Source organism: Lissotriton helveticus, chromosome 12 (assembly GCF_964261635.1).
Source record: "Lissotriton helveticus chromosome 12, aLisHel1.1, whole genome shotgun sequence".
Taxonomy (NCBI): Eukaryota; Metazoa; Chordata; class Amphibia; order Caudata; family Salamandridae; genus Lissotriton; species Lissotriton helveticus.
The window spans coordinates 422,831,500-422,841,499 of record NC_136073.1 but is presented as its reverse complement, the minus strand read 5'-3'; the positions used below and the strand labels follow the sequence as shown (position 1 = coordinate 422,841,499).

Here is a 10,000-nt window from a genome sequence, read left to right as displayed (position 1 = left end):
AACGCAGTAAAGATAAATGGTCAAGGGCTGTTGTGTTTTCTACTCCTGCAACATAAAGTGATCGATAAGAATCTCATATTCAGGCGTATCGGCGACTAAGACAGCAGGCCGACCCTCTTTTGCTCAACGGCTCCGTCATGGGACGAAGAAACGCCCTTTTTCTCGAAAAAGGAATATATTTTACTTGCAGGACAGTTGTAAATTTTCCGGGAAAGTACATTAGCCTGGAACATTATAACATATATTTAAGAAAAAATAATGTTCGAAAGTAATAAAAAGCGTAATTTTTAGGTCATATGACCAAGCCTTTCATCATTAGAATAAGAAAAGTAAAATGAACCAATGAAAAGTTTTATTAACAAGTCACATGACCTGTTATGCTTACGTTACGCGCTGCGCGTCGCGCCCCGGATCACTTCCGGATGCGCTAACGCGGCGCGTCATATGACGCATTACGCGACAACGCAGGTCCAGAATATAGTCAAAATGTCTCCACCAACCAGCGGTCGGAACACAACCCCTTTCAGCAGGCTAAATAGTTCTGTTAAATGACAACAGAAGGGACAGGCAACAAGAACCATCAGTGAAAGAGGGGAGGGCTAGTTCTTCTCTACCGGGTCACGTTGGGGCGCTACCGGAACTGATCGAATTGGTAGTCTACAGTGTTTCTGGATGTTTCAGACTGAAGCGGGCGTTAGCATGAGAGCACCACCATTTCGTAGCTCCGTCGTGGCCATTCGACGAGCAATAATGCTAGCCGCTCCCCACCAGAAGCCTGCGGGAGTCGGGGGCCCCCAAGACTTTTGTAGAATCTTCAAGGCTGAGGGGACGCTTTCGAGAATGGAGCCCAATCTCTAGCAGACAAGCGTCCGAGTTCCAAGGTGTCGCAGGGCAATTTTAGTGGACCACGCCCAAATCTGAAGAGCCGGCCGCCATTTTGAGAGTACTGTGGCAGCGGGCTATCGCTGCACCGCAAGAGCGGGAGCAACTCAACTACATGGTGAGCGAGACGCTGTAGTCGAAAGAGCGGGCGGTAAACAGCTGAATAGCGGAAGAGGCACAGTGTAGCAAAAGCGGGCGGAATGGCAACTGAAATGGTAAAGGGCCGCCCCACTACAGCGTGTCTTTAGGTGAAACGGATTGTGGGACAAGGTCAAGAATGGAAGAGTTACCAAAAGGCAAAAAGTTCCGCTTGATCCCGGGAGCCGGCCACCTATGTCGGGGGCGATCTCAGGCTACACCAGGAGAACACGACTTGGGGAGGGAGCCGGAGCCAAGCGCCCCCTCCGAGTCCGCGCCATCACACCGCCCCTCGGGGGCCTCCGTCAAGCGGTTCAGGGTGGCACCGCATTACATTGTTCACAAATGCAGTCACGTCCTCAAACAGCCCCCACTTTACTTTGAGAATAGTGAAGCTGAAGCAAGTGCAAATAGGCTTCAGACAGTGTTACAAGCACTCCTCAAAACTTTGAACCATCAGAGTGCATGAGTTTCATGCTCGATCGATTGAGCTAGCCGGATCGGGCAACAAAAAGTATAAAATAGTTATGTAAATAGTTGTTTAATAAAATGTTTTACCCTGTTACTTTGCTGGTGTGTTGTATATATTTTTAATATTTGCATAGAGTTTATCGTTATTTTGGGCGGGGTGGGTGGCGGAGCCGAGCTGTATTGCAGCCATCATGGTGTGGAGTTCAGTTCATCTCAATAGTTTCGTGTTTGTCATGAGGGGTTGTTCCTAATGTTTCTATTTTAGCGAGGTCAAAAAGAGATCCCATTAGTGGCCTACTGATTTTGCTCGATTCCTTTTGTTTTTTTACACGATTTTTCGCTATCTGCAAAGACTAAACAGAGTATTGCGACTCTGTGCTTGTTTGTAAATAGAGAATGAACCAAAGAGAACCAATTCTAAAACAGTAAATGCTTGGATAACAATCAATCAAATGGAGAGAGAAGCAGGCACGACGGATTACAACGGGGGCAAAGGCCTGCGTTAACTACCCTTCACTATCTGCAAAGAGAGAGTACTCCTAATAGAAATGAGGGGGAGGGGGGGCCAGCATTCAAAGCAGATCAGTGTGCATAAACACGAAAATGTTTTTACTTACCACGTACTTGACATTCGACAGCTTATAATATTTGCTATTAAAAACCCATTGAAATTCACTGAAAAAACCATAGGTTAGAGACCATATATAGTTAGGAATTAGCATTTAAAAAACCTTGAAAATTCACTGAAAAAACCATAGGTTATAGACCATATATAGTTAGGGATTAGCATTTAAAAAACCTTATTGTACTCACACAAAACCATTGAAATTCCATATATAGTTAGTTGCACTAACTATATATCGCGCACCCGCAATCCACTGCTGATGATGTCACATATTACATCATTCATGACATGGTCAGTGACATCACTGATGACATCACTGATGACATCTCAAATGACATCACTGATGACATCTCAAATGACATCACTGATAACATCTCAAATGACATCACTGATGACATCACTGATGACATCTCATTTGACATCAATGACCACATCACTGATGATATCATTCATGTGACAATACAATGCATCTCCTCACATTTTAATATAACCTCTGTTTCACCCAGTGTTAAATACAGAGTATAATTTTTGAAACCATTGACACACCAATACTAGTTACTACATACGCACTCAGTGATTCCTATGTTTACACACACATTCACTCATTTACCCATACAATCATTCATACATACAATCACTCATCTTTACAACACTATCATATGCACTCATACACCTATACAGACACTCACACTCTGCCACTCATCCATGGAGTTACTCACACACCTAGTCAGTCCTGTAAAGAATCAATCACACTTCCATTTTCTTGTCTATACAGTTAAACATAGAGCACCTTACATTTTGAAACATATACTAACACATACTTACTCTCTTATACAATCATTGATACAAGTACACATTGATCTGCACAGAGTCACACACCTCCCAGCCAGCCACACACACACTCAGTCTCCCATACAAATACTTGGCCAATCAATCAATAACCCATATAGTTACTCATATAGCTACTGACCAACACATGCAGCAGTTTACAGAACAACAGACATAATGATGCACAAATTAAGACAGTTTAGTCACTAACCCATGCACTCAGTGAGACACATTTAATCACTCACTCATACAGTCAGTCACGCACCTACTAAATCCTTCATCCAGACACTTCTACATCTACTCATTCTTCAATATGTAAAACATATTTAAACTTTACAGAAACACACAGTCACTGGATGATGTCATCAGTGATGTCATTTGAGATGTCATCAGTGATGTCACTGACCATGTCATGAATGATGTAATATGTGACATCATCAGCAGTGGATTGCGGGTGCGCGATATATAGTTAGTGCAACTAACTATATATGGAATTTCAATGGTTTTGTGTGAGTAAAATAAGGTTTTTTAAATGCTAATCCCTAACTATATATGGTCTATAACCTATGGTTTTTTCAGTGAATTTTCAAGGTTTTTTAAATGCTAATTCCTAACTATATATGGTCTCTAACCTATGGTTTTTTCAGTGAATATATATATATATATATATATATATATATATATATATATATATATATATATATATATATATATATATATATATACACATATATATATTCACTGAAAAAACCATAGGTTATAGACCATATATAGTTAGGAATTAGCATTTACAAAACCTTGAAAATTCACTGAAAAAACCATAGGTTATAGACCATATATAGTTAGGAATTAGCATTTACTAAACCTTGAAAATTCACTGAAAAAACCATAGGTTAGAGACCATATATAGTTAGCTGGACATTTTATTGACATAAAACCAATGAAATTCCATATATAGTTAGTTGCACTAACTATATATCGCGCACCCGCAATCCACTGCTGATGATGTCACATATTACATCATTCATGACATGGTCAGTGACATCACTGATGACATCTCAAATGACATCACTGATGACATCACTGATGACATCATCCAGTGACTGTGTGTTTCTGTAAAGTTTAAATATGTTTTACATATTGAAGAATGAGTAGATGTATAAGTGTCTGGACAAAGGATTTAGTAGGTGCATGACTGAATGTATGAGAGTGATTAAATGCGTCTCACTGAGTGCATGGGTTAGTGACTAAACTGTCTTAATTTGTGCATCATTATGTCTGTTGTTCTGTAAACTGCTGCATGTGTTGATCAGTAGCTATATGAGTAACTATATGGGTTATTGATTGATTGCCCAAGTATTTGTATGGGAGACTGAGTGTGTGTGTGTGGCTAGCTGGGAGGTGTGTGACTCTGTGCAGATCAATGTGTACTTGTATCAATGATTGTATAAGAAGGTAAGTATGTGTTAGTATATGTTTGAAAATGTAAGGTGCTCTATGTTTAACTGTATAGACAAGAAAATGGAAGTGTCATTGATTCTTTACAGGACTGACTAGGTGTGTGAGTAACTCCATGGATGAGTGGCAGACTGTGAGTGTCTGTATAGGTGTATGAGTGCATATGATAGTGTTGTAAAGATGAGTGATTGTATGTATGAATGATTGTATGGGTGAATGAGTGAAGGTGTGTGTAGACGTAGCAATCAGTGAGTGCGTACGTAGTAACTAGTATTGGTGTGTCAATGGTTTCAAAAATTATACTCTGTATTTAACACTGGGTGAAACAGAGGTTATATTAAAATGTGAGGAGATGCATTGTATTGTCACATGAATGATATCATCAGTGATGTGGTCATTGATGTCAAATGAGATGTCATCAGTGATGTCATCAGTGATGTCATCAGTGATGTCATCAGTGATGTCATCAGTGACGTCACTGACCATGTCATGAATGATGTAATATGTGACATCATCAGCAGTGGATTGCGGGTGCGCGATATATAGTTAGTGCAACTAACTATATATGGAATTTCATTGGTTTTATGTCAATAAAATGTCCAGCTAACTATATATGGTCTCTAACCTATGGTTTTTTCAGTGAATTTTCAAGGTTTTGTAAATGCTAATTCCTAACTATATATGGTCTATAACCTATGGTTTTTTCAGTGAATTTTCAAGGTTTTGTAAATGCTAATTCCTAACTATATATGGTCTATAACCTATGGTTTTTTCAGTGAATTTCAATGGTTTTTTAATAGCAAATATCATAAGCTGTCGAATGTCAAGTACGTGGTAAGTAAAAACATTTTCGTGTTTATGCACACTGATCTGCTTTGAATGCTGCCCCCCACCCCTCATTTCTATTAGGAGTACTCTCTCTTTGCAGATAGTGAAGGGTAGTTAACGCAGGCCTTTGCCCCCGTTGTAATCCGTCGTGCCTGCTTCTCTCTCCATTTGATTGATTGTTCTCTTTGGTTCATTCTCTATTTACAAACAAGCACAGAGTCGCAATACTCTGTTTAGTCTTTGCAGATAGCGAAAAATCGTGTAAAAAAACAAAAGGAATCGAGCAAAATCAGTAGGCCACTAATGGGATCTCTTTTTGACCTCGCTAAAATAGAAACATTAGGAACAACCTGTTGAAAATAGCAATGTGTATGTACATAAGCGGCGTTCATTTGTGTTCACAGTACCCCTTGTTGATTGTTTTAATCGAGCATTGAATTGTTCGAAGTTGGTTCTCTTAAGGATCTTCTCTGCCTGCAAACAAGGAAGAATAGGAATATTCTCTCTCCCTTTGCAGATAGTGAAGGGTAGGTAACGCAAGCCTTTAACACGTCGTACCTATTTCATTCCTCATTGATTGATTGATTGTCCGAACATTGACTGTTTGGGAATTAGTTCTTTTTGGAGGTATTCCCTGTTTGCAAATAAACGTAGGAAAATCTTTGCAAGTAGTGAAAGGGTAGGTAATGCGGACCTTTCTCCCCCGTTGTAATCTGTCATGCCTATCTACTCCCCACTGATTGATGCACCTGTTTCACCCGGACCATTTACTAGAGATATCTGGCCCAAAAAGAGAGCACCCCTAGTGAAAAGGACATATGCAATAATAACGAAGTGATCACTGTATCCTGTTAACAGAAACTTTAGCATGAAACAACCTGGAAAGAAAAGAATAGGAAAACGAAAATCAGTAGGCCACTGATGAACTTTTTATTAAATAACAAACAAAGAAACGATAACAATACGTAATGATAAAACCTATTATTGTCCTAGAAACAAGAAACGTTAGAAGTAAGCCCGTAATAAGAAACCTGAAAACATCGCCCCTCACTGCCCCAAAACGAGACTGTCCCACCGCCTGCCACGGCCAAATAACGGCAAACTGGGAAAGATAGAAGTCAGCAGACATCCGCCCCATTCTAGAAACTTCCAAAGGGCAACAGGTTTTCGGCTACGCCCAGCCGGAAGCAACACATATAAGGCGGGTCCTGCTGCCACGCCTCGGAGATCATCACGTAGAGTGTAGCCGGAGGAGAGGCCGAGGCCGAGGCCAGCGGGACCCGGCCAGGGGGATTGACAACGCTGGAGAGTTGCAGGGGGGGGAATGTCTGTGTCCTCGACCCTCCCCTCTCTCTCCCAGTCCGGCCGCGGTGGCCCTTGACAGTTTCAGGTAGTCCCGCCACATTCTCTACCAGTCCGGCCACCAACGGCCGGGGCCGATGGGATCCGGCTGCAGCCGATAAACCAAGGAACCCGTTCATGGGGCCAGAGCAAGGGGCCTCCGGCCGACATCCACCGGAAGCCCGGCCCGAAGACGGACGGGACACTTCTTCTTTCTTGAATAATGGCTTTGACAACACTGGGGGGGATGTCTTGCACATGCCTCCGACCCCCCCCCCCCCCTCATCGCCTGGTCCGGCCATAACAAATCTCAAGCGAGACGCCGTGGGGTGCACTGGGAGGGAGAGACGGTGCGAACAGGCCTCTCCCGCCTCCCCAGTGGAGGCTTCCCACCTGCACCCTCAGCGCTCCAGGCGCCCGGAAAAGGGTTCTTCCACTGTGGCGATGCTGCAACGTCTCGCCCGGCAGGGTGGAGCCTGTCCGCTCATTTGACCCCGCGATCGCCAGTAGCTACCGAACTCTCAAAATGGCGATCGATGTGGCAAGAGCGGGCCCAGCATAAAGAAATGGCCCGGTCACTGGTTGACTCCACCACAGTAGTCCTCCACGACCTTGAAGATTCTAGAGGAGCCGCGAGAGTCTCCGACCCCCGCAGACACCCCCGATGGGGAATGACTGCCATGATCGCCCGTGGAGTGACGAAACTGTATCCGCGGGACGTCGGCGCTCCCATGCTGGCGCCAGCCTCACTTTGAATTACTAGAATCCTGCAAACCACAGTTCCGGTGAAAGCACACTGTGACCCGGTAGGAAAAATTGTTGCACCCCCTCCCCTTTTTGACTGATAGTTCAAACCACCGATCCTTTCCTTTGCCCTTTTACCAGAACTTTGGACTGCCTCCCCCTCTTTTACATTTTCCAGAGAAAACAAAACATTAACCACTACATTAGCATAGCAGTTGACACCAGAACTGTTTTCAAATTGAAAACCAACAACATCTTCAACAGAATCCTTTTTGTTTCTGCTGTGACCCTGCTACAGCACAGACATTGTCCCCAGCAGTAATTCTGCAATGCCGGTAAGAATACCTGTGGTGCCTACTGGACTCACTCACCCCCGCGGCGCCCCACGCCGTTATTTGCTGGGCGGCAACTTACTAGACATCACCTTTGTGCCATCTAGATTTCAGCACGTTCTGCTGCTTTGGAACTATTCGCACAACAGACTGCTACTGACGACCCACCCCCAGGCAACATCTTCTGAATTTTCATAATTTGAAAGAACTAGTAACATGTCCTCATCAGGAATTTCCTCATGAAAAGTCTGCAATGATGATTCTTGTAACTCTATGGTCTCCAAACATTCGATAAATTCGCCATCAAGAGATTGATCAAAAAAATCATTCAAGTCATCTCCTCCTTGTGAGAAAATGTCATTATTGGTGCTGTCAATTTCAATAAATGTATTGGATAATTCAAAAGAAATTGCCACGGTCTCTTCGTTGTTTAAATGTTTTTACTGTTTTTGTTTTGTTGTATATATTTATAAGTTATTAAAGTTTTATAATCCTACTACTTTGTTGGAGTGCTATATATTTTTAATGTGACACATAAATGTAAAAACTTTGATGTACAAAGAGTCATCCCTGGAATCTTCCGCTTCAGGCTCGGTCCCCTCCCCAATCACAATACAGGATGGTTTTCAGACAGTAGGAACACGTGTGGTGTGACGGATCTCATCGGGTGTGGGCCTTGATCTACTATAACTCCTTTGAAGAGGGGTGATTCTTTACAGCTGGGGCCATAAACTACATCTGCAGGGCTAGCTGATAGCCTGGACAATCGGACACGGAGGAAGAGGAGTGTCAGAGGGTGCGGTAGTGAATAGGGCGAAAGGGAGGTGTCGGGCGGGCACAGAGTGTGATTCTCAGGGAAGAGCAGCGCAGATGGGGAGAGGTTTATTGCCCATGCATAACACAGAGAGCGGGGGTGACCAGTGCCTGGGGAAGATGCTTGCGAGGGTGGGGAGCCATGCTACGAATCGACAGCGTGCAGAGAGTGGGTCTGGTCAAGGCATCTAAAATGGCTGCCGTGCACGACAAAAGTGTGGCATTTCAAAAAAGGCAAGATGGCGCAAACAATGTTTTTCAACACTTCCTCATTTCCTTCGAATCGAACGTTAACAGACGTTGGTGCATATTACCAAAGTTAAGCGATATTTATCGCTAACGATGCTTACCAATGAATTTTTTACCGCTAAGCATCGTCAGAAATTATCGAAGATAAACCTTGCTATTATCAAGGTTTATCGCAAATGCGATAAAAAACGACCGCAATGCATTAATATCGCTGAAAACTCAGCGATATTCATGCATTACCGAGCTAATGCTCTTAGCCATGTTATCCACCTCCCATTGGATAACATGGCTAAGAACTGCTCAGGGCAGGTGTTAGTTTTTGGAGATATTCGCGCTTATATCCAAAAGTTGGTAATAGGAGATAGATATCTTGCATGTTGTAATGCAAATTATTGTGGTATATGGAACTCATACCATAATCTCTCAGGAAAGCAGAAACTGATCCTTTTGGGACCGCCTGAGAAGGCCTAGGGGGTGAGGGGTACTCTACTTTGCCCCCTTTTCACGTTCCGAACTATTTTATTTTACTCTCTTCTGTAATTACACAAAATAGCAGCGATAAGATGCATCAGAGACACACAGTGAGAGAAAGGAGGCCGGAGATGAAGAAGAGATGTCAAATACACATTGGAGATAATATAGTGGGAGAAGGGAAGTAAATATGAGTAAACTTACCATGTAACATAAACATGTTGCACTCTATACTATAAGTCTCATTTTATACTACAATCACTTCGCTACAACCTCATAAATTAAAAATAAAAATGAATAATGTCTCAAACAATTTTTGATTTCTAAATATAAATTTATTCTTCTGAATTTTCTAAATTTGAAAGAACTAGTAACATGTCCTCATCAGTAATTTCCTCTTCAATCATCTCATCTGGAATCTCCTCATTAAAAGTCTGCAATGATGATTCTTGTAACTCTATGGTCTCCAAACATTCGATAAATTCGCCATCAACAGATTGATCCAAAAAATCATTCAAGTCATCTCCTCCTTGTGACAATATTTCATTATTGGTGCTGTCAATTTCAATCAATGTAGTGGAATCATTCAAGTCATCTCCTCCTTGTGACAATATTTCATTATTGGTGCTGTCAATTTCAATCAATGTAGTGGACAATTCAAAAGAAATTACCACGGTCTCTTCATTGTGAGCCATTTTATTTTGAAATTGCTTGCTGTAAATTGCAGAAAAAAATAATCACTTTCATTTATCGTTTTTAGTAATACATAATATAAAACTAACTTTATCAAGTATTTAGTATAACAGAAGGACTGCAAATA

General features: G+C 42.1%; 1 protein-coding gene across 2 annotated transcripts in view; it reads right to left on the bottom strand.

Moving 5' to 3' along the window:
- The window catches only part of CHD9 (chromodomain helicase DNA binding protein 9), a 2,123,706-nt gene that overhangs the window by 1,459,805 nt on the left and 653,901 nt on the right, over nt 1-10,000 (bottom strand). The window lies entirely within an intron of this gene.